This window comes from Rhinopithecus roxellana, chromosome 21 (genome assembly GCF_007565055.1).
Source record: "Rhinopithecus roxellana isolate Shanxi Qingling chromosome 21, ASM756505v1, whole genome shotgun sequence".
Lineage (NCBI taxonomy): Eukaryota > Metazoa > Chordata > Mammalia > Primates > Cercopithecidae > Rhinopithecus > Rhinopithecus roxellana.
This window is the reverse complement of record NC_044569.1, coordinates 6206507-6230493: the sequence shown is the minus strand read 5'-3', so window position 1 is coordinate 6230493 and position 23987 is coordinate 6206507. Positions and strand designations below refer to the sequence as shown.

The following is a 23987-nucleotide window of genomic DNA, read 5'->3' as shown; positions in this document are numbered from 1 at the left end:
CCGATTTTTAAAATGGGCAATTATCTGAAAAGACGTTTCTCAAAACAAGATATACAAATGGCTGACAGATATATGAAAAAAGGCTCAACATCTCTAAGCATCAGGGTCTCTAAGCATCAGGGAAAATGCAAATTAAAGCCACTGGTGAGATATCACCTCACACCCACTGGAACGGCCATTCTCAAAGACAAAAGATGAGAAGTATTGGCAAGGATGTGGAGATAAGGGAACCCAGGTACGCTGTTGGTGGAAATGGAGATTGGTACAGCCATTTCGGAAAACAGTATGGAGGTTCCTCAAAAGACTAAAAATAGAATCACCATATGATCCAGCAATCCCACTGCTGGGTATATATCCAAGGCATTGAAATAGGTATGTCAAAAATATATCTACACCCCCCATGTTCATTTCAGCACTATTCACAATAACCAAGATACGCAAGCAACCTAAGTGTCCTTCAGTGGATGAACGAATAAAGACCCTGTGGTATACATACGGAATGGAGTCCTATACAACCTTCAAGAAGAACAAGACTCTCATTTGCAACAACATGGATGAAACTGGAGGACATCATGCCAAATGAAATAAGCCAAGAATTGAAAGACAAATTCTACATGATCTCACTTATATGTGGAATCTGAAAGAGTCAATCTCACAAAAGGAGGGTAGAAAGGAGATTACCAGACGCAGGGGGAAGAGGGATGGGGAAAAGGGCAGCGTTGATCAGACACAGCAAAGTTTCAGAAGGACTGGAGGAATACGTTTTAGTGACAGACTGCATTGCATGGTGACCACAGTTAATAAAAAAGTATTGCATATCTCAAAATTGCTAAAATAATACATTTTTAACATTCTTACCGCAAAAAATGTAAGTTGGTGAGGCAATAAATATATTAATTCATTTGATTTGAATATTTCTACCATGCATACATATAGCAAAACATTACATTGTACCCCACATATATGCAGTTATTATTTGTCAAAAAAATTAATTAGAAAAACGAACTTATCATACATCCCACATGTCAAAAGGCTATGGGAAAGACTGAAGCCAATGTGGATCAAAACAGAAGAAACAACCAGCTTCCCTGTTTTCTTATGCTGGCTTAATCACCCCCACCAATCCTTAACTTTACATCTTCTAAAAGAGAGGTTGGACACAGGTATGTAACAGCTCCCATGAAGTCTAAGCGTGGTCATGGCCAGGATTTTTAGGACAATGATGTGTGCGGTTCCCAACAAAAGCAGGACGGACACAGTTGTGTTACCTTATCAGTGGATAACGTGCCTATTCTGAGGATATATACGCTCTGAGTCTTCCCCAATGCAATTTTCAAGGTAAAATGCAATTATAAATGCTGTAAAAAGTCTTCTTCCTCACCGCTAGCAACAAAGATTAGCTACCCTTTCTAGGAGTACGCAGCAGAAGTGCAGGCTTCGTTCTGCTCCGTGAAAGACTGTGACCACCCAGAAGGGGCCAGAACCCAGCGGCACTCAGTAAGTGCGTGTCAGGTGACCAAGAGGCAGGGCAGGGTGGGTGATCCGGACCCAGAGAAAACTCCAAGGGCCAGCGCAGTCAGTAGAAGCCTGAAGGACCTGTTCTGGACAAGACGTGTGCTTCTAGTTTAGAATCCAACCAGCAATCGGCACGGCCGCGCTGGGCATCTGTGGAGCAAACACGTGGAAGTGTGAAAGTTGGAGGAGCTGAACAAACGCCGATGCCGGCCATCCCTCCAATCTTCTGCTCTCATGAGCCTCCTGCTCATGAGCTGCCACTCAGCCTTTCAGTCTCTGCCCAAACAACCCTCCTTGGAGATGCTTCTTTGATGGCCCCCAGTCTAAGTCTGGGCCCTGCTGCACAGCCCGCAACACCTGGTCGGCTTCCCAACACATCTGCAGTTACAACTCCACGCGGGTGTCCCGATTGCACCACGCCTGCCCGTCTCCCCTACAAGTGCTGTGAGAGCAAAGGCGGTGGCCAACAGATCCTCCAGTTCCCCTGGGCACCCAGCAGGTGCCCGGTAAATATGTGTTTCCCGAGCGAACACATGAGTGAAGGAAGGCAATTAGGTGGAGCTTCCCCGAGGACTGTACCCAGCACAGAGAAGGCTCAGCAAACACCTACAGTTAACCCAGCCCCAGCAGCGTCTGGCAAGGGGCATTTCCCAGGCGGAGGTGCTGCTCCTCAGCCTGCTTGGCTGGGACCCTCCGGGCCGGGCTGGTATTCCCACCACCCCACTAGAAGAGTCGAGATGATGATTATTAGCGGTGATCCCGCCGCACTCACACTTCCCACAAAGTCCTATCCAGCAAAGGCCTTCAGAGGTCATTGACTTAAATGCCCTCAGGCTACAGAGAGGGAGAGAGCAAGCGCTGCCCCACGGAGGCTCAAGAACTGCGCCCAACACTGGCAGCAGGAGAGCAGGACTGACCCTGGGCCTCTCGCCCCGAAGCCACTGCTTCCCACGCTACTCCTGAGGCCCGGGAAGCTCCCTAAACCCAAGTGGCTTAAACCAAGAGAGAAGGAGAGGGGGGAATACAGGAAGAGGCAACTTACCCAGGATATAAGGTCACAGTCAAGAGCCCCACCAAGGCAGCAAGCACATGGCCATCATTCTACACACACACACACACACACACACACACACACACATACACACACACGGAGGCTCTATTTATACTGGGAAGATGGGCAGAACTAACCAGGAAATAAATTAATTCAATATTGCACTTGAAAAATGTCATTAAGTCCCTCCCATAACAGAGCAACAGTTACTAAGGAAATAGAGCACGTCAAATGGAAAAACACCCCAGGAAGGGACGTTTTAAAAACATGAACACTCACAAACCAAGTAACTAACCAAGTAAGTTACGGGGTATGTCTGCCTTACCGGTTATTCACAAAAACTTATATGAAACGTAGTCCTCCTCAGAGTCATTCAGGAATAAGAACTGAACTGTGTCGGCATTGCATCTTTCATTAAAAGACACTGTAAAACCAGACACACGGGGTTCAGGAAATGTGAGGGTCACACACGGGCACAGAGACCAAAATCCAACGGAGAAGCGAAACAGCCTTTTTTCCAAAGTCAAGGAGCATTCAAAATACCGTAGTGCATGAAGAATTGACGCTGCAGTTTCATTTTTTTATTTCCTCCTGCTGTGGACAGACTGTTTCGCTGGCGGAATGTCGGTTACCTAGGTGACAGCCCCACAGCGGCCGCGACCGCTTCAGGCCCCACAGACGCTCAGGGCTGAGCGCCGGCCTGGGGACGCCGAAACCTGGCCACTCTACCCACCAGAGAAGTTCCAGGTAGAAAGGAACACTGCAAAACAAAGAGGTCATTCTAAACCTTGGCAAACTGGGGCTCTGTTGCAAAATTAAAAAAAATAAAAATGACTATGTTTGAGAGCTGCACTGCACAGCTCACCTATGCATCATCTCACCCTGTGTTCATTTAGGATCAAAGAGGCAAAGGGCTTGTCATGAGACAGATGAGAGAGAAAGTGGGAAAAAGACACCTGAGAAGCTATTTCCAACTTGAGCTGGCACCAGGTGTCCCTCCAAGGGAGATGTCACACGTCTCCATGTGAGTGCCTCAGAGCTCATGGATAGCGCAGACTTTGGCAACGGCCAGTCAGTCTCAAGATCTCCTAACAGTAAAGAAAAGGAGGTGCTACAAATAAAACACCCCTGCCTCCAGGCAGTCAGCTGTAGGCAGAGAGCCCCAGGTGGGGACCCACTCCACTTCTGGTACCCTTGGTGACTCCCCGGCCCTGGCTCCCATTTCCTCTTTTATACAATGAGGAGGTGAAACTGGAGGTCCCTCCCATTCCAAAAAGTCCCCTGTGGCCATGTCTCTGGCCGAGGGAGAGAGGGCAGATGGGCATAAAAAGGACAGCGTGGGCAGGCACAGTACCTCACGCCTGTAACCCCCATGCTTTGGGAGGCAGCAGGATCACTTGAGCCCGGGAGTTCAAAGCTGTAGTGAGCTGTGATTGCATCACTACTGCACTCCAGCCTGGGCAACATATCAAGACCCTATCTCTTAAAAGAAAAACTAAAGAGAAACAAAAGAAAGGGACATAGTGCAGGAGCACGGAAAATCTACACAGAAATGCAAATCTGAGAGCAAGTCAGAGAAACGGGCTGCCTATAGCCAGGGAAGACTGAGTCGGAATGTGATGAATTTTTCATGCTACTTTTCATCTCTGTGATGTAGGGGTGCAAAATAATGTGTAGCTTTTGTAACACAACCTCCAAGCCATCCTCACCCTGGGTAGCTCAGTGGCTCTGGTTACTTGTTCAGAGTAATGTAGTTCAGGGTAGCGTAGTGCCTTGCTGTAGGTCACCAATTCAGAAAGCAAGTACAAAATCTAAAACATCTGATTTAAAGACACACACAGGCTGCAAACAGGAAAAGCGGTAATTATATTAGAACATTCTTTAAAAGGTCACCTTGACAAATCTGACACTTGATAAATCCTGAGGCTCTACTCAAACCAAGTTGGAGAGAGTTCCCCTCAAACTAAACAAACAGGATAACTGTCCTTACTGCATTAGTAAGTCTATAATTATCAACTCATACGACCTAGCAGCAGAGGAAGCCACAAGGAGTCATAGATCCGACCCCTGTGCTTTGTGGACGAGGCGATCCAAGGCTCAGGGAGAGGGGACAGGTTGTATGTGAGTGTGGGAGGAATGCAAGCCACAGCTGGAACCAGGTGTCTGGATCCTGGCCCAAGTTTCCAGTTCCACTGTCCATGCACAGCGGCCACAGGAGACACTGGCTCAGGAGGGAGAGCCTGCAATGCTAGGAAAACAGCCGTGCACACCTGCACCAGCCGCTCACCAGGAATCAGGGAATACTGGGAAGATCTCCACTTTCCAGGGCCCGAACCAGGTCATTCCTGCAGCACCTACATGTACAAAGGCACGGGAAAGGGTCAGGGCTTGGCCCAGGAGCAGATGATCCCTGGGCGGACGTGCATTCAGACGGCACCCAGCCTGGTCTGAGCACATCACGGACACCTCCACTGTGGTTACCAGCCAAGCAGAAAAATGCCCCCCAACCCGGCCCCACCCCTGTAGAGGTTCCGCTCCCACTGTGGCCTGGTGTGAGGGCTCAGACTGATGGGCAGGGGGCTGGCGGGCAGGGGCAGGCCTCTGCAATGCTCCACACCCAGGGATCTCCCCCACTCCAGCTTTCTTCAGATAAAATCAGCTTAAAATGGGCATGACAGGCCAATAAGAAGGGGGTCAGACCATAGGCTAACAAGTGTGGGCAGGAAGGGAGGGGGAGCTGTCTCATTCTTTGGTGGGAGTAGAAAAGAATATGAACCGACAAGCTGTTTGTACGAACCAATTTTCGTCCCCCTTGCCAAGCCACTCCTTGCTGTCAGCTCCCAGCAGGCTTCCCTGGGACACCTGTGCCGGCCCCCAGCCTTCCCTGCTCTCTGGCCTGCAGGACGCCACCAAAGCTGCATCTCTTCATTCAGTATTTCAACAGCTATTTGTGGGGTCATTACTCTGGCAGGCACTATTTTAGGAGCTGGGGAGACAGCAGTGAGCAAAACAAACCAAGCTCCTGTCGCCATGGGGCCCAGATCCTCGTGTCTCGTCTGCCTCTGCAGGTGTTTCTGGACAATGCTTCCTGATTATCCTTGGCCTTGACCATGGGGACCAGAATACAGCAGGTACCCAATAAATGCTGGTTGTATGGCACAGAATTCTAGCTAAGGCTCAGTTGGGTCACCTCCTTTTCAATCTATGGCCTCTGTCCTACATCTGAGCGCCACACACAAGTGGCTGCTGGCCTGGGGGCGCCCCATGGGGGACATCGTGGCTGGGAGTTTGCTGCACAGGCAGTGCCCAGCCCCACGCTGCTTCAAACATGCTCAAACAAGAGCCTTATCCAAAGGGGCCAGAGGACAAGAGTCTGGGCTCTGCCCACACTGGGTACACCCCATTCTAGGTTGTGTGTGACTTAGGCAGTTACTTAAACCCCCGAGCCTCAGTTTTCTTGGCAGTAGAATGGAAGTAACGATGGCACTGGCCTCACAGAGCCAACGTGTATGTAATGAGAAAACACAAACAAGACACTAGATCTAACGAGGGCCTGGAGAAATTCCCACCCCTCCCAAATTACTACAACCTGCCTCGGCAGCCGCCGATGAAATCGTGTCTCTAACACGTCTCAGCCCACCCTCCTCCAGTTCTTATCTGACCCAACTGGATACAACATCGGATTTATCTTCTGGTTCCTCTGCTAATTTGTCTTGATTTTTTTTAAAAGTTCCCAATAGATAAAAATCAAAGCTCAAATCATTCCATGCCAGCTAAAATTAACAACAGAGAGAAACAGGAGAAAGGATATAAAATTAGAGAAAGTGTGTGGGTGAGGTTTTTGGTATGAAATGTGGTAGAATAGTAGAAGAGGAAAAAAATGTCAAGAAAGAAACTTGCCTTTAAAAGGAAAAAGATAGAGGCTCTTGATATTTGATTGGCTTTTTTTCATGTTTTCATACTGAAATATCACATTTAAAAAGCAGCAATAGAAAGAAAAATAATAAATTTGACCAAGTTTTTACGTCTCCTTCTCGGAAAATAATCACGCAGGCCCCGTCTGCTGTTCTTCCGTCACTTTTCTTGTGTGGTTTGTTCCCTTGGTAAAGTGCTGACCTTTGAAGTTCTTCACATCACCTCTCAAGCTTCCACACAGGCCCGAGAATGAAAGCACAGAGAGGCCAACAAACCACCCTTCTGACAAGTAGGGTGCTCCGTGCCCCTCCGCCGGGCGAGGCAGGCTGTGAACCTGCAACTGTCCCCAGGAGCGGCCGTCACAGAGTGCAGGGAACCCAGGGGAAGGCTGCCTGGTCTCGAATGGGGCCACACCAGGACACACAGCAAAACGCTCTACACCTTAAGGCTCAGACAAACTGATCAGTGATAAAACAGCCAATGTTCCCGACAGAAATGAACGGTCGGAGGCATTTCAGTCACCTGCACTCACAAAGCTTCCTAAGCATTCCTTGTTCACCAAGTTCCAAACCAGCTCCACAAGTGCCTCTTAAATCACACACACAGGGAACAGCTGAGCTTTCATGAAGCACTTCTGTCTCATTTGCTCACATTCATTATCTGAGGAATATATATTCCTTTAGGACAAAGAAAAACTGTCCACTTTATATAATTTTTCACAACTCAGTATCCAATTGAAGGTGAGCGGCGGTGGACAGCAATGCTCCAATAAGCCTTTTCCTAGATACTTCCAGGGGAGCATCTGTGTTGTCTGGGACGGGCCTGCGACGCTCTGCCCGTTGCTCCACACAACTTAATGGAGGCTCAATGGTGGGTCACACTCGAGCAGCTCTTGGGACTGGCCAGCGGTTTGTGTTCTGGCCAAATGACGACTCCTTACTGCCTGAGTATGTCCATTATGACAAAAGGTAGGGGAAGTCCCACTTTCCTCTGGTGAGAGGAAGAGGATTCTATTGCCTGCAGAGGTGAAACAGATACAGGCCCATCTGATATCCAATTACCACTTAAACTTCGGTTCAACCACCCTGCTCTTTCTCCCATTTAAGGGAACAGGAAGAAGAAATAATTTGCAATTAATCGTGTGCCACCCTAGGAAAGTCATGGGTTGCAACACCACCTGGGAGAAGCCACAGGCACTCATCTAAGAGCTAAAAGATAACCTCTAGACCAGCCTTTCCAAGAATGACTTGCATTTCAAGCAGCAAAGCCATCACTGAGGCCGACCGAGTTATGGAAACAGAAGTGGCGCAGCCTAGTCAGTTCCTGTTGGTGAAATAACTTTATATGACCACAGAAATCCAAGGAGATGTGTATTTCAGCAGACGTCTGAAGGACAGAACGCAAAACAGTGCTGTCAGAGGTTGGCCCTGGCATCGATGTCACCGGCAGCTGGCAGGTCCAAGAGTGTGACAGAGGAGCTCCTGGGTGTGTTCGCCCAACATCGAACACCACCTGCGGGGCCCGGCACACCAAGCCTTCCGACGGGCAGTCCCAACTCCATGCACCTACAGGGAGCACTGAGAGAGCGTCCTGACTTCCTGCAAGGCCAGGCGAGGCAGGATGTGAAAGTGTATCTGTCCCCAGGAGCAGCTGTCACAGAGGGCAGAGAACCCAGAGGAAGGCTGCCTGGTCTCTAACTAATGGGGCCACAAACCCCACCGCTGTGTTCTGGAGGCCTCCGGCCAAGCATAAAAAGTTCATTAGACCAATTTCCACTGCCTTGGTAACAAAGGCCCGTGCGTGTGCTCTCACACAGGAAAAGCAAGCGAGGGTTATTCATGGGGAACGCACCACAGACAGGTACCATGCGTCCCACCAGGCAGCCCAGGCAGCGGTAAAGACACATGCCCTCCTGGAAGACAGAACCGGCCCCTCTGGAACTGCGTGTGATAGCGCAGTCTCCCACGGCACCAGAGGCTGAGGGTGTGCTGAGTTTGCTGAGCTTCAGAGGCATGGATCGGCAGCTGCAGGAGCCGTCTCATCCTGAGCCGTGCCCTCACCCGCTCACCCCGCAGAAGCAGCCCCTGAGCATACCCGATGCTGAAAGGATCTGTCTGTCTTACATGTCCACCGTCAGATCCAGGCGAGAGAATTCCTGGGATCCACCGAAGAAAACCACAGGACGCCGCCGGCAAGAGGGAACGTAACTGCCACGCTTGGCAGCTGACGCCGCCGTTCTTGGAGATGCACGGGCTCTGAGAGGCCTCTCGTGATCTAACCGACCATCGGTCATGCCGGCCTGACCGCCAACTTCCTCTGCACGGAAAGTTGCGTCTTCTTTAGATTTTTCTTTTTCCCTCTCAGAATCTGGCCCTTATTTATTCCCTTCCCCACTGGAGTTGACTAGTAGAAATTGATTTATTCCAATCCCTACTCTGCATGGAGACCTGAGCACATTTCTTCAGACAGAAGCCAATGCCCGCAGGGCCTGGGAGGACAGGCAGGGAGGGGCAGCTCTCCCATGACAGACAGCAACCTCGTGGCCACCCTCCCTCCCAGAGTCTGATGAAGTGAACACAGTTCCTTCAAACAGCAAGAACTAGGGGACTTGATTTCACTCCTCCAGGGAAAGTAAGCTGCGGCCACTTTCACCAAGATAATCTGGGCCAGTGTTCCCCAAATATCCCCAATACCCCATGCAGTCACCAAAACTACGCTCTATTTTTACTTAAAAACTAAATAATTAACAAATCCATTTGAAATCAGGAAACACACATATGCCAGTGGACAAGACCAGCGTTGAAGAGCAAGGCGCCAGCAGGAGGGAGGAAACGAGGAGGAGAAGGCCTCCTGCCAGGTGCAGGCTCCCTGGGAGGGAGGAAGAGGGTGCTGTTACCTGACTGTACAAAAGGAGGGGAGGGAAAAGCAGAGCACCATGATTGCCCCAACGAACTCCACTCCATAAATGAACACTCAGAAGGTTCACTCAGACCAGGGCCTGCTTAGATTAGAATTTAGCATTTTCATCTTCACATACTTACATAGGTCAGCATCACTTTACTTTGTCCTCATCACCACCCCAAGCCTCCCCATCTCACTCAGCTTCTGCCCTGCCCTGACCCACCAGGCCCTCATTTCCAGCCCAGCACACAGAGCCAGCTGTGACTCACTCGAACTGCCGAGCCACAGGGATTCCCCACGTCGGAGAAATCACTCCTATCGAAATGACTCATCTCCTCACTTCCTTTGAATAAAAACATGTTATTATGTTCAATAAAACCATACAAGAAATAATAACTAAAGATGGCATTTAAATAACTTATACCAACACCTAAAAATGGCTTCCTGGAGGAAAAGGGAATGACTGGCATTTTCAAGGATATTTTCAGACCTCCTTTTCTCCTCCTTTTCCACCGGCCTCTCCTCCAGATGAGTCCTGGCTGCATTCAGAGCTGCACAGACCCCTGGCCTAGAGGTAAACTTGGGCAAAGCAGGTTTTACAGTGAGCACAGAGGCTGCCATCGAAATGTAAAAGCAGTCTAGCTGCTCCACTACCGTCCCCTTCCCTCTAGTTCCCATGGAAACAGACCTCAGATCGCCAAAAACCGGGTAAAGATAGCACCATGCCCAGTGTTCCCGCAATCTGTTTCCATGGGAACGGGAAGGGAAGGGAGTGGAGGCTGGGTGGCTAGACGCCTGCAAATCTCCATCCCTGTCATGGGGCTGCAGTCAGCACCTGCACACAGGTCCAGGGCCCGGGCACTCTTTGGGAACGAGACGTCCACTCGGCGATGGAGTCCTAGAGGTGAGGCTCCCCGCAGCTGGAGTGTGTCGCTGAAGCTGCTGCAGACTTCCAGACACACCTGGCAGGTGCCTGGCCTTCTCAATCGCCCCTCAGCCAACAGGGACGACCATTTCAGAGCAGGGGTCCCACGCCTGGCTGGGCGGCAGAATCACTCCAGACCAACTGAATCACTATCTGTGGGGGCTGGGGCAGGACTCGGCAGAGTCTCATCCACTCCAAAGGTGATTCTGAAGCACGGCCGTTCTGGGAAACCGATGATCCAGACCAGAGCTTCCTGAGATGAAGGTGCCTGTGAATTCCATGGGATGTGGTGACTGCAGATTCGGTTCAGCAGGTCCAGGCAGGGCCCAAGAGGCTGCATGTCCAACCAGCTCCCAGGGGATGCTGCTGCTGCTGGGGACCACATCTAATTAGTGAGATTCTAGACTTCAGGGGCTTTGGCTCTAGAACCTTCTCCACAGACCAACAGTGGACAGACAGCCACTCCTACATGACAGCTTGCTCCCATCAGCAGCCTGCAGTCCACGACCCAGCTCCAGCCTCCACGGGAGCCCGTGTGGGGTCAGGGCTGAGAGGGCTCCGGCCGCCACAGGAGCCCATGTGGGGTCAGGGCTGAGAGGGCTCCGGCCTCCACAGGAGCCTGTGTGGGGTCAGGGCTGAGAGGGCTCCGGCCTCCATAGGAGCCAGTGCGGGGTCAGGGCTGAGAGGGCTCCGGCCTCCATAGAAGCCTGTGTGGGGTCAGGGCTGAGAGGGCTCCAACCTCCACAGCACCCTCCTCTACCTGTGCTATCCCAAGAGACGACCTGTGTGGGTCAGAAGGTAATGGAACAGCCAACATTCACGTGTAATTATCATGACACATGACGTCACTTCCAAGTGTGATTTCTCTAAAAGGTAAAAGCAAATTTCACGTGGTTGAGGATCAAACGTACACATTTTTTCTAAATATTTCACACATTTCCAAGCATTCCCATGGTGGAAATATGTGAAATATTTAGAAAATATTTATAAATGTGGACATATTATCAAAGAAGAATGGAATTGTACATGTGTCATTTTAAAAGAAATACGAGAATTTAGGAAAACTATGGAATTTATTATAAAAAAAAGGTAGCTTTAAAATTCAGTCTAGATGAAAATGTACAGAGTAAAAGTATACTCCACGTTTCAGCTAAAAGCGTGCAGTGTCACAAAAAAGTAGCATTTATTTCTACACTGAACTGCAAAATACTTTTAAACCACATAAACTGCTGGGTACTATTCAAAAGCAAGTTACTGATTTTCTATCCAGTTTGCTTAAATATAAAAGGGGAGCTATTTCAGTTTGTTTTATTAAATACACTGTCTCCTTCAAAAAGCATATATTAATCTTTGAAAATGAAAATATGAGCACAGATCTCAACCATCCATCATTGAATTATAGTATAAACTTACTGGAAAAAACAATCTTCTGATTCTAAAAATGCAAAAGAGGAAAAATCAATTATTTCATTAGTCAGCACACAAGCAACAAAGATAGCTAAGCGTTTCTGCACAACCCCGTAACTGTGGGCAGCTAAAGAAAACACTGAACATACAGTCTGTGACGCACATTGTCATTCCACTGAAGCAAAAATACACATATATTTATACATATGTGTATAATGTCATACACAAACTTAAAAAAAGGCCATGAGTTGCTGTTGAGACCCAGTTGCTTTTTAGGTTCCCAGAGCACTACAACGGCTGCGATGAGAAAAGGAAATCAAAATAAGGGATTTCTGCCTTTGCTCAAAAGACACACACACACACACACACACACACACACAACAAATTAAACAGTTGTGGCAGAGGATGACAAAGGAGTGTGAGCTGTTAAGAGTTCCATTAAAAATGATTAAAATAATTGGGAATAAATACAGAGATGTGCTTACACCCAGCTCCACTGAAATCTGTTAGTCTGCGAGACCCTAGCCAGAAAATCCGTTGTTGATATTTATTGTGTACATGTGTTTACTTTGTGTTTACATGAAGACGCAACTGGAGCCCAGACAGAAAGCTTCCCACAAAGGCCCAGATGGTGAACGGCTCTGCACAGGCCACGCCGCCTCGGCCCCGGCTCCTCTGCTCTGCCGAGAAGACAGGAACGCCGCCCCAACAGACAACACACAAACACATGGTGTGGCCAAGTGCCAATAAAACTTTATTAACACAAACAAGCCCTGGCCAGGACAGGGAGCATGAACATGAAGTGCTGAGCACTGGACCACACCCTCCTCATCTCCAGCGAAATGTCTTATTCAACTTCCATTCCACAGCTTCAGGGAAGGGAGGGGAAAAACCCTGCAGAACTGGCCTCTCATTTCTGTTTCTCAGTCACCCTGGAGGAACCTCCAGGACACCCAGACGGCCTCGCATTCTCAGCACGCCCATCCCAGCTCCGTACAGCTGCCACCAATTAACATAAATAATTGCTTGTTGTGTGCTGTTTTGTTCTCTGTATTTTTCTTGCATTCATCTTGTCTCTTCCATTTCTTCTACTAGTTCCAAGGGCAAGACGTTATTTGCATTTTCCCTTAGAATTTAGCTTAGTGTTCAGCAAAAGATACTGCTGACAAGCAAATCCTCTCTTCCTCTCAAAAGGCAGGTAAAAGTAAGGCTAACAGGAAAAAAACTAGAGCACCTTTATGTCTACCCCCAAGGCAACTGTGGTAGAGGAACAACCTCCGGGTCTGCCCTGCAAAAACCAGGTGCACAGGGTGTGGCTGCCAGCACTTCCGGAGGGCAGGGACCGGCCTTTCTGGTGGCATGCCTGGCAAGGGCACACGGCGGTGCTTGGTGAACTCAACAATAGATCAAGTGTGATGAAATGTATGGTAAACTAACCTTTTACATTTGAGCAGAATTATGGCATTCAGGAATTAAAATTGCTGTTAAATATCATCCAGTTTAACTCACTGTCCCATGTAAGCAGAAACCATGGCTTGAGTGTCTCTACACACCCAAGGGCTGGGTCCAGAGCACGGTAAAAGCACGGTAAATCGAATGCTGTTCTAAACATGATACAGAAACTCCTGCTATTTAAGGAATCCTATAATGAAACTTTCCTCATAAAGACATGAATTAGTAAAAAGATGTTTGTTCCTAAATTCAGCAGTTACCTTGACTGTGGGTTCTCTTTCTTTCTCTCTCTCTCTCTCTCTCTCTCTCTCTCTGTTTCTTTTGAGACAGAGTCTCACTCTGCTGCCCAGGCTGGAGTGCAGTGGTGTGATCTCGGCTCACTGCAAGCTCCACCTCCTGGGTTCAGGCGATTCTCCTGCCTCAGCCTCCCAAGTTGCTGGAATTACAGGTGCATGCCACCATGCCCGGCTCATTTTGTTGTATCTTTAGGGGAGATGGCCAGGCTGATCTTGAACTCCTGACCTCAAGTGATTCACCCACTTCGGCCTCCCAAAGTGCTGGGATTACAGGTGTGAGCCCCTGCGCCCGGCCAGCTGTGGGTTCCGACGTACTCAGCCTCCCTCGTGGAGGGTGCACCAGGGCACTCACAGGGTCCACGCTAGGGAGAGCAACGGTTCCCAGCGACGCGGTGGCGAGTGCGCAACACTTGTGAGGTGGGCTCCAGCAGCAGCAGGGCGTGGAACACTGGGCCTCCTGGGGCAGCCCCCATTCTCAGGGGTGATGGCAGCAGTCCGCCCACACCCACAGCATCCCCAGCCCTGGCCCCGTCTCAGCCTCTCTGTGGCTGCTCCTCCTGGAGCCTGGGTGTGACAGGAGCACGGCAGTCCCGCAGCCAGCTGTGCCGGAAAGGCGAGGCCTCCCTCAGCCTCCCGCAGCCACCGGCACCCGGGTTCTCACTGACAACACAGCCCGCCAGGAGCCACAGCCTAGTCTGAAAATTCCGGCAGTGTTTTCTGGTGAGAAAAGGCAGGGACTGAGAAACATGAAGGAGGCCGGCCGCGGTGGCTCACGCCTGTAAACCCGGCACTTTGGGAGGCCGAGGCGGGCAGATCGTGAGGTCAGGAGTTTGAGATCAGCCTGGTCAATACGGTGAAACCCCGTCTCTACTACAAATACAAAAACCAGCCGGGCGCGGCGGCGGCGCCTGCAGTCCCGGTGACTGGGGAGGCGGAGGCAGGAGAATGGCGGGAGCCCGGGAGGCGGAGCTTGCAGTGAGCCGAGATCGCGCCACTTACTCCAGCCTGGGCGGCAGAGCGAGACTCCGTCTCAAAAAAACAAAAACAAAAACAAAACATGAAAGAGACGCTGCCTACATCTAAAGGCAGCATAAGGCCCAATGTCACCGCAAATGACAGTCTCCACGGAGCTCTTCCCGCGGTTTCTCTGGGCCACTTCCGCCGAGCAGGAAACGGAAAGGTGCCGTCTCCTGATTAAACTACACGGTGCAGCTGTAACGTCCCTGGCACGGAGCAGGTACCCACCAGAGTCACCAGGGACGTCAGCACAGCTCAAATCAGTAAAGGCGAAGTGAAAATTGGATTTAAAGAATGTCTTTCAGATGTGGTTCCACAGGTCCATCCTCGGCCTGCTCCCCTCGGGGCCCATCCAGCACAGCAGCAGAGACCGCGAGCCCCACCTCCGGACCCTGGACTCCATGTTCCCCCAGGACAATGCTTTCCAGACTTCGGACTGCAACCCATAGTGGGCTGTGAAGCGAACGCAGGAGTCAGAACCAATACATCTCAGGTGAGGGCAAGTTCTTCTCCAGAAACTTCCGTGCAGTGGTGTATGCATGTGTGCTGGGGCATGGATTTCCCACTGTGAGTCCTGATATAAAACCCACTTCTTCCTGGAAAATACTGTGCTATGGACACGGCTCTCTGCGTGGCAGGCCACCTGCAATCAGGAATTTAATTAGTGCGTTGGCTGAGGATTAAACATGTCCACGCACTGCCTATTCCATGCTAATGGAGACGCATTCTAGTGGCAAGAGCACAAAACCTCCCCAGAACCCTCCACAGTTCCAAGTCACGGCTCGCTCCTGGGTGGCAGGCGTGGACAGGCTGGAGGGCAGGGCTGAATTACCCCTCCAGTCATCTCTTGTTTGAGAGGAAACAGAAGGCGTGGAAGGAGGCATCTGTGTGCCTAAGCCCACGTGGCGTTTATTACCGGACGCCTGGCATCAGAAGAAAAGACACCGAGGAAAGGATATTTATCTAAAGAGCATGAAGTTCACTCTCAATATTTACTGACAGGGAATCAGAGCATTTATCCAAGGTGCTGCAGTGCAACGGCAGCTCTGAAAATGCACATCTGCTCCGATCGCTTCTCTGCTTAGAACTCTTCACAGGCTCCCCAGGCACTTCAGATGCGGTGTACACTCCGCAGCACCTGTGGCTTCTCACGGTCTGAACACTGCCTCCCTTCCACCCTCATCTCCCTCCACGCCAACTGGAGACCCCGTGCCATGCTCTGGCCATCCTGAGTACACCAGGAGGCGCCCACAATGCCTCTGCCAGCAGCTTCCTCACTAAGACCATGGCCGCCCACCCAACAGCCTACTGAGGCCACAGGCCCCCAGGCTCCCCAAACGCATGCCCTCTTACACAGTGCCTGACACCTGGGCATATTTTTCCCTTTTTTGTCTCCACCAGGCTGGGTAGCTCCTAGAGGGCAGAAAATGCATTTCATTCCTATACCTCCAGCACCAAATACAGGCGCTCTATAAATACTAACTGAAAAATGACCAGATCACCCTAAGAAGGTGAATGAGTGGTCACCATGATCAGTTCCCATGTCCCCTGCCTGTGAGCCCGGCCTCAGCCTGGGGTCAAAGCACACGGTCCTCCCATAGCCAGCTCCCATAGCCAGCTTCCACATTCCTTCTATAGCCTGACATCCAGCTCACTGCTGACACACAGAGACAATGACTGAGCTGCCTCTGGCAAAAAAGACCATGGCTAGGCCAGACACAGTGGCTCACACCTGTAATCCCAGCACTTTGGGAGACCAAGGCGGGAGAATCGCTTGAGGCCAGGACCGCTGAGTCCATGAAGGCCAGGGCTCCTGCCACCTGCCCTATGGCCCTGGGCCTCTCCCGTCTCCAGTGTACCCAGGTAACAAAGATGGGACTTGAAGACTATCAGAGTGCCAAAGTGTATCGAGGAAGGAATTCAGGAAGGGTGCAAATTAAGCTAGTCATCAAACAGCCTAGACAAAGTTAGATGGGCCTTTGGCCATGAGCATCCTCCAAAATTGAAGGTGCTCCCAAACAACCTGGTCCCCCAAACCCAAGTGACTGGAGAAGTCATCTCATTGACGTGGGTGCAGGAGGCACTCTGAGAATGCCCGGAAGGGCATCCAACACACAGCAGGCTCCCCCCTAGGGGAGATGGACAGGTGGAGGAATGGATGGATACAATCCGAGTTGCTTTCGGTGAGAAACCTGCTTTATGCCTATGTTTTTAGTATGTGTTCACTTTAGATATGAAGTTCTGGTGTAGGCGAGGCTGTGCATAACTGCAGCTCCCTACACAGAAAGCAGGCATTCCTGAGACAGGCCAGGGCAGTGCACACCTCACATGCCCACAGTGCTGAGCCCATGCCTGCTCTCCAGACTCCCAGGCCCCCATCTTCTGCAGGGCCCCCGACTCTTCTGTTCTTCCTCTCTTGTTCCTTCTTGCTCCTCAGCTTACCCCTCAAAGTCTCACACTCAGCCTCGTCAGCTCCCTCTAGAAACTTGACTTCCACACCAACCGTGCACTAATGCCACCAAACCTGTCGCCCGGTGCAGGAAGCGTCCCCTGGGCTCCACACCTTTATCTGCTAGCTGCCTCCTAGAAAGGCTCACTTGCACCGCCCCCAGATATACCCAGGTCTAAGAAGCCAAAAACAGACCCTTCCTCCCAAATCTGTTCCCTATTTTATGAGACACGGTCTCACTCTGTCACCTGGGCAGGACCGCAGTGGTGCCATCATGGCTCACTGCAGCCTCAACTTCTCAGGCTCAAGCAATCCTCCTGCCTCAGCCTCCTGAATAGCTGGGACCACAGGCACACACCCACATGCCCGGCCGTCCCCTCTCAATACACCTCTTGATAGCACACCCCCGCACCCTGCTGTCCCCTCTCTCTCGGTACATCCCTTGACAGCATGTGCGTCCACATCCCGCTGTCCCCTCTCTCAGTACATACCTTGAAAGTGCGTGCCCCGTGGGCTCGGCTGCCCCCCCGCCTCGGTATATCCCTTGACAACGCATGCCCCCATGCCCAGCTGTCCCCTCTTAGCACATCCCTTGACAGCAGATGGGGCTACCCAGCCCTGCGTGCTGCTCGCCTGCCCTCTCAGCCACCAAGTGGCCTGCAGACCCTCTGTCCACTCACTTGGCATTGCCACAGCCGCCTTGCTGTGGCATCTGGGCCCCGGCTCTCCGCCTGGACGGAAGCTGCCTGGTGTGTACTGAATCCTTCCTGAGCGTACGGTGCACCTCCAAACCCTGCCAGGCTCTTTCCTGCCCCATGGAGTGCCCCACGCAGGTCGGTGCCTGAGACCCCCTCACCCCCGTTCCTGCCTGCCGGTCCCCGTGTGTTCTGCACAGCAGGACCTTGTCTCCCAGGCTCCTCTGCCCCACCTGCCATCCACACCGCCTGACACAACTCCCTCACAGAACTGCCACAGTGATTCTGACTCTGTCTGGACCAAAATCATCAAGGAGTTTATTTCAAAGATTCCAAGTTCCACCTCCACTGGTTGTGACGGAGTGGGGCTGGAGGGGACTGGAAAGCCTCCTTCCCACAGACACAGGACTTCTCTGTGGACAGCAAACAGGACTGTTCTGTGTGACACCCAGTTTGCATCTCGCTGTGGGCAAATGTCCTGAGAGTAAATTGACCCGATGCTGAAGTGTACTTCCTGAAAAACCCATTCGATGAATGTGATTTCATTCGAAGCACTGCCTGTCCAGAAGTCACCAGCATTCCCTTGCTGGGTTGTATGTATTTATTTATTTTGACCACAAGGATCAGAATGAGGACCAGCAAGCAAGAAATATGGGAAGACAGGCTTCCATGCACTGACAAGAAACACGCCAATGTGTCTTTGTTCTTTAATAATTAAGAACCATGCAAGACTGAAAGGGCAGCCTCATGGGCCCCCAGTACCCGTCACCACAGTGCTGGAGAGAGGCCAGTGGCCCATGGTGGGTGCTGAGGAATGCAGCCATCACATGGGACTGCAGCAGCTAACGCCCTCCACCCCTGAATGACTTCACAGAAACAGTAACAGTGTACAGGTTAACCTTTGCTACATCCTCAGAGCCCTGAGGCCAGCAGTGACCTCGGGGACACGTCCTGATGAATGGTTCTGATGCCAACCTTAAGGTTAGCCAGGACCCAGATTCCCACAGAGGCCATTCACAGACAGAGGTCAGGAGCTAAGGCCAATATTCACCGATTGTACCTTAAAAGTGGGACTTAAATCCTAAGTATTCTTGCTACTAGAAGTAAGAAGCTCTAAAGTGTTTCATTTTGAGAGGGATCAGACCAAAGACAGAATTCAGATGATAAAGATGAAACAACCTACAAATTTATTCAGAAGCATTTTTTTTCTGTTGAAGTTTTCAGTATCCAATGAATACTTTCTAGACCCTGATCGCCAAGAGTATATCTCCCACAGTGGTCAATTCAGGGCAAAGAAATACTGATCTTCAAAAGATCCAGTATTTAAATTTAGCTGAGCATCTGGAAAGCCTGATTTTTCCAGAGGCAAGAACCCGGGAGTCATCCTGTTAGTGGTCTTTGGGGAAACAATACCAGGAGGAAACCGTGCCGGGGATTATCCTCTCTGCCTGCTGAGAAGCAGCCAGGGTCTCTTCCCAAACACTCATTCACTGTGAGATCAACACATGACTTCCTGTGAGCTCAGGATTTACAGACACAGACATTTACTTTGAATTTCAAATAATCGGACAAGGCGTGGTGGCTCACACTTGTAACCCCAGGGCTTTGGGAGGCCAAGGCAGCAGGATCGCTGGAGCCCAGGAGGTCGAGTCTGCAGTGAGCCATGATTGTGCCACTGCCTTCCAGCCTGGGGGAAAGAGTGAGACCCTGTCTCTTTGAAAAAATAAAATAAGGGCCAGGAGCGCTGGTTCATGCTGTAATCCCAGCACTTCCAGAGGCCGAGGTGGGCGGATCATGAGGTCAGGAGTTGGGGACCAGCCTGGCCAACATGGTGAAACCCCACCTCTACTAAAGATACAAAAAATTAGCAGGGTGTGGTGATGGGTGCCCATAATCCCAGCTACTCAGGAGGCTGAGGCAGGAGAATCACTTGAACCCAGGAGGCGGAGGTTGCAGTGAGCCAAGATCGTCCCATTGCACTCCATCCTGGGCAACAGGGCAAGACTCTGGTTCAAATCAATCAAGCAAATAATCAGTGTATCCTTGTGGTCAAAATAAATAATACATAAAACCCAGCTAAGGAATCCTGGTGACTTTGAGACAGGCAGTGCCTTGAATGAAATCACATCCGTTGAACAGGCTTTTACAGGAAGTACATTTCAGCGTCAGGTCAATTTACTCTTAGGACATTTCCCCACAGCGAGGTGCTGTGTGAGAACTGTGTGTTGGCAGAAAAGGGCGCCGTCATGGAGGGGATTCGCGTGCACAAGGCTGTCTTCTAAGTGACGCTATCCATTTTTCTTATGCATGGAAGGCGAAGAAGGTTCTTTATAACGGATTTCACCATTCTCACAGCACACTACAAATATTGACAATGATCACTTCCACAGCAGCCTGACTTTGTGCTAGACTCAGCTGTCTTGGTTCATCCTCAGGTGGCATTAATGAATACACATGAGGGAAGCCAAGTTTTGCCAGCATCTCTGCAAGAAGACAGCACCCAGACCTAGTTAATGGAACTTTCTATTTTAGAGACTCTCACGGAAGCAGCTCTCAAGGTAAAAAGCAAAAGATTAATGCTGGAAGCACGGACGGTGTGGCCATACAGGAGCCCGCTCCCAGGACAGGCATCTGCTCCTCGTCTCCAGGGGAAGAATGAACAAAGCAATGCAAACGTGTTTCCGGTGACTCCTCTCCCCGTCTCCCTCCATCACCCCCGCTGTCTGCATCCCGGCCTGAGCAGCTTCTTTAGTTCCTTGTACTGCACAACTCAGCAGCACCTGCGTTGCTCACTGGCTGCTTTCAGGGTGTGTCTTGTCTCCCTAACTAGCCTGTAAGTTGCTTACACACAAGGACACTATGCTGTGCTCTTTGCCCCCATCACACTTTGCACATTTCAAACACACGAGTGGAACTCACAGCATTGTCAGCCTCGGGTATGTAAGAAATACAGAACAAAGTGCGTCCACTGAGGATTTTCAAATGTATTTACTATTTGTATGACATGGCCCCTCCACACACAAAAAATCAAATAATAGAGCTGGGTGTGGCAGCTTGCACCTGTAACCCCAGCTACTTAAGAGGCTGAAGTGGGAGGATTGCTTGAGGACAGGAGTTCAAGATAAGCCTAGACAATATAGTGAGATCCTGTCTCTATAAAACAAATTTTAAGAAATAAGCCAGGTGTGGTGGCACACGCTGTTAGTCCCAGCTACTCGGGAGGCTGAGGCAGGAGGATCGCTTGAGTCCAGGAGTTTGAGGCTGCAGTGAGCTATGACCACACCACTGCACTCCAGCCTGGGTGAAAGAGCAAGACCTAGTCTCTTAAAAAAAAAAAAAAACCAACAAATAATACATGTCATTATAGAACATCGGGCCGGGCGCGGTGGCTCACGCCTGTAATCCCAGCACTTTGGGAGGCCGAGACGGGCGGATCACGAGGTCAGGAGATCGAGACCATCCTGGCTAACCCGGTGAAACCCCGTCTCTACTAAAAAATACAAAAAACTAGCCGGGCGAGGTGGCGGGCGCCTGTAGTCCCAACTACTCGGGAGGCTGAGGCAGGAGAATGGCGTGAACCCGGGAGGCGGAGCTTGCAGTGAGCTGAGATCCGGCCACTGCACTCCAGCCTGGGCGAGAGAGCGAGACTCCGTCTCAAAAAAAAAAAAAAAAAAAAAAAAAAGAACATCTTTCTTAAAAAGCAATAATGGCAATAATGTTCACTGTGGAAAAAAATGGAAAATACAGGTAAGTACATTAAAACATTAATACTCATAACCCCATGACCAAAGTTAACCAATGTGAGTAGCCTAGCATGTCTCCTTGAAAGCAGATGATTATGCATATATATCTTTTGCCAAAAGCAGTATCATGTTACAGACACTATTATATGATATTTCCACTTAATATATATTAAAACTTGTTTTATGCTAATTATACTTATTCTCTAGAACAGAACATTTCTATGACCTCAGAATACTTAAGACCAAACTTTAAAAATGTATGTTTACTACTTTAAAGCCTGTTGACAAGATCAGTCTAGCAGAGATGCCACAAGAAACAAGCACAGTGCATGGCATTATTTAGAGACTTTTGAACCTGACAAGCACTGCAAAAAGCCAAGTGTGGTGCTGCATTACAATTCCAGTAAAAGAGTGCTCTAGTGCTGTTAATATGGCAATTAAAATGTTTCACATCTTTAAAAATGCGACTGATTATAATTATAAAGACTCAAGGTATCTGTGAGACCACAACCATTATTTATTTTATTTTTATTACATTACTCCTCCTGACACTACATATTTTATCATGGAAATAAGAACTAGCATCATCATTGTCAGCTGTCAAAACAGTTCCTGAAAGCCAAGGTCATAAGCCAACACCAATCCAAAGACAATGTGATAGTTAAAAATGCAAGACTGTCCTCAAAGCTGACTCCTAGGCTCCTCTGACATGATGCATAACAGGTTTGGCTTTGTTTAGACAAAGCTCTTTTTGGCACTGGAATAATTAAAACACGCCCTTGCACACTTGAGAAATCTGTTTGAATTTCCACTCTCCCTTTCCCCGGCGCAGTCCTAAAGACCTTCATTAAGGGAAACAACATGAAGCCTGCCCACCTAACCACCTCCTTCTCCAGTCTTTTTTTTTTTTTTTTTTTCGAGACGGAGTCTCGCTCTGTTGCCCAGGCTGGAGTGCAGTGGCGCAATCTCGGTTCACTGCAAGCTCCGCCTCCTGGGTTCACGCCATTCTCCTGCCTCAGCCTCCCTAGTACCTGGGACTACAGGCGCCCGCCACCTCGCCCGGCTAATTTTTTGTATTTTTAGTGGAGACGGGGTTTCACCGTGTTAGCCAGGATGGTCTGCTGACCTTGTGATCCGCCCGCCTCGGCCTCCCAAAGTGCTGGGATTACAGGCGTGAGCCACCGCGCTGGGCCCCACTTCTGCATTCTTAATATTATCCAGCCTTTGCTGCCGGTTGGCATTTTTATGATTAACCTGATAACTAACGACAGACCACTGAACTGGTTAGAAACATGATCCATTATTTCCCAAAGGTGAGTTGGGCTCTCATATCTCAAGCAAAGAAAAAAAATAGTTTTCCAATTTAGCTCTTCTCTGCAGGCATAAAAGTACCCAACAAGCTCATATCCAGCCATCCACCTCCCTCTCGGGTAACTTCCGTAGAGTCGGAAGGATCCTTCCCGCCCACAACCCAAAGACTAACTCTCACTCAAGAATAACTTACGTGTATCATCTTTGTCTTTCCTTCTCATTTCTATTAAATTGGTTTCCATACCATTAATCTATCAATCTGTTTTCTGCTACATTTGCCTTTTAAATTTTCCACTTGTTTTATTCAATTTGCCTTCTAAGATGTGTTCACATTTCTACTAAGGTCCAGCTAGAAATGTCTACATGCATAGGTAAAGCATGGAAACTGCAACCTGAAGGCCACCTGGCCGCCCTGCTGGCACCAAGGTTTTGGAATCCAACCACCCCTAGCGGGCTCTGACTCCTAAATGGCTGCTACACATCATACCTTGGTCTCCTATCTGTGAGTTCCCTCCATCTACAGCGTGGAGAGGCATATTCCAAAACTCCATTTACAAGGTCTACTTGGATTGCAAAAGACTGAATGATAAGGTCACTGGAACAGTCAGCTGGCACAATCATATGAAAGAACGAATTTCACTCCCATGCTAATGAACTGAGAGAGGTTTCAGTCCACACTGACAGACTATCAGACTAGAACAGCCGTCCAACGTTCCTACACAAACTCACACAACCCACCACCAGCTTCAACAGAACACTCAGTGTGTGAGACAAAGGCACAATGACAAATCTAAAAGACGGCCTCTCTCCTCTTACTTGTGCCTCTGCTTGCGTTACCTTCCAAATGCGTGCCTTTGCCCACAGACCTCGGTGCGCGACAATCACAAGTGTACGCTCCCCTCAAACCTTCGTACAGTCAAGACTCGCCTCCTATGTCAGGGACGCTCCTATTAAACCTTCATACAGTCAAGACTTGCCTTCTCTGTCAAACCCCATTGCAAACAGATCCAAGCAGGCATGCCTCGCTCTACCACGAGCCTGCCTTGGCTGGCTGGGGGCAGACATCACCAAGAATGCAGCTGACATGATGCTACGACGGGGAGGCCCCTCCTGGAAAACATGCAACTCATTATTTCTCATCCTACAAACTGTTGCAACTGTCCCTTCTCAGCTGTCAGCATGGCCTCACCTCCAGCCCGAACACGTGCATGGGTGTGGGTGGCAGTGATATAATCCAGAGCCCCAACAAGACAACATGCACTCCTGCCAATGAAAGAACCGGCATGAAGAGGCCCAGGAAGAGGACTTCC

General features: G+C 49.9%; 1 protein-coding gene across 7 annotated transcripts in view; it reads right to left on the bottom strand.

Annotated features, from left to right (window-relative positions):
• The window catches only part of LDLRAD4 (low density lipoprotein receptor class A domain containing 4), a 432818-nt gene that overhangs the window by 262726 nt on the left and 146105 nt on the right, over window positions 1-23987 (bottom strand). The window contains exon 1 of one of the 7 annotated variants that reach the window (XM_010375519.2): window positions 2558-2578. The exons of 5 other annotated variants lie outside the window; for them this stretch is intronic. The gene's annotated coding sequence lies outside the window, so the exon portion shown is untranslated. Of the gene's footprint in view, window positions 1-1381; window positions 1398-2557; window positions 2579-23987 lie in introns of those variants that run through there. One more of the 7 variants, XM_030925768.1, reaches the window with a different exon arrangement.